Genomic DNA, 1644 nt, shown 5'->3' on the forward strand with positions numbered 1-1644 from the left:
GGGGGGGGGTTTGGAAATCTTCCAAACAGTGCCTTTTTGCTTTCAAAGAAGGCTCCACTTGTGTAAATGTGCTCTTTGTCCCTTGGTCTATTGTTTGAATAGCATTGTGGACTTTTTGTGGGAAGCTCACATGGGTCTGGGGGGCCAAAGAGGGACCAAAGGGGGGCTCTGCCTGAATGACTTGGACCCAGGAAGATAGGAAGGATGTGAAGGTACAATTAAGAAATGTCCATACGTGCATACACACATTACACACATTTTGTTAGATGTTATTGATGCTGTGCTTTGTGGAAAATGTGAAAACGTGGAAAATTGGATGAAAATGTCGCACACTGGTGACTAATGTTGGGCATTTATGTCAATGTTGGTTTTTCAAAATAAAGTTAAAAGTTGACATTGACTGCACAAATGTGAAAGAGTTTAAAAGCATTGGGCCCTAATTGCTGTCACTAATCTAAAGTGAGGGAAGTGAATGTTAACAGAGACCACAACAGAACTGTGGACTTGTCCCATTGTAGTCCCGTCTTTGCTGATGGACATAATATGAAAACAGCCCCCGCCGCCCCCCCCCCCCCCATATAAAGGGACTTCTTGATAGAGCTGAGAGCCTGGGCTCCCTCGCCGCAGCCAATTCATGACTTCCATCTGTCCTCTCAAAAGACTCCAGCAGGTGGAAGAGAAGCACAAAGCATTGTATTATGCGGCCATTTATTCTGCCTTCTCCGAGTCCACGGGTCACTCGAGTAAAATGTTCACCCACGTTGTAAAAACGTAGAGTTGAAGTTTATTAAAAACACAGACTCCTGGGAGTTCACTGGATCGGGGATATGCTGCAGCCGAGTAGAATAACATGCTTTTTTTTTTATTTGTGTTGTGATAAATTCCTTACATGTACTCTCACACAACATTAACCCTCATGTTGTCTTCGGGTCAAATTGACCCATTTTCCTATATCAGTGTTGTTTTTAACTGCCCCGTGTAACTGATTGATTCCACACAGCGCGCTACAAAGTACAAATCTCTACTTTTATTCATTTTGGGGGCGTCTTATTCAATTTTATAGCATAAGAAAAGTAAAAGCAAAACAAATTGAAGTGTTTTTTGAAATAGTGTTGAGTAAAAGTTGACATTTTCCAGTCTGTGATTATCCATCAACATCCATTCCTTTAATTTTAGTCTCAATAATTCCTAATTTCTGCTTTTCTAACTCAAACATTAGGTACAATTTCCTATAAATTAGGTTTATTGACCATAAATTCCCCAAAATAACCGTAAAGCTAAAGTCAATGAGCTAGCGTCACGTAGTGTTAAACGTCAAAAAAAGGGACAAACGCTGAAAAAAGTGTTGCAGAAAGGGGAAAAAAAAACGTAAGAAAAAGTTAAAAACATCGATTAAAAATCATCAACAAAATTGTTGATTTTCAATTTTGACGGGAAGACAACCCGAGGGTTAAAACACATGAGTTAAATAACATGGTTGTTGTATGACGCGGTGTTGCCGCAGCAGGTGCACGTAGTTACACAGAAAGAGACTTAAACTCAAATCCAATGAGGATAATCCAGTGAGGATAAAGTAAGACCTCGTAAATCTCTCCCTCCCATGTCAGGCCGGTCTTCACCGCTCCAGATTCTGTTGCTCTGTTT

This window comes from Etheostoma spectabile, unplaced genomic scaffold (genome assembly GCF_008692095.1).
Source record: "Etheostoma spectabile isolate EspeVRDwgs_2016 unplaced genomic scaffold, UIUC_Espe_1.0 scaffold310, whole genome shotgun sequence".
NCBI lineage: Eukaryota > Metazoa > Chordata > Actinopteri > Perciformes > Percidae > Etheostoma > Etheostoma spectabile.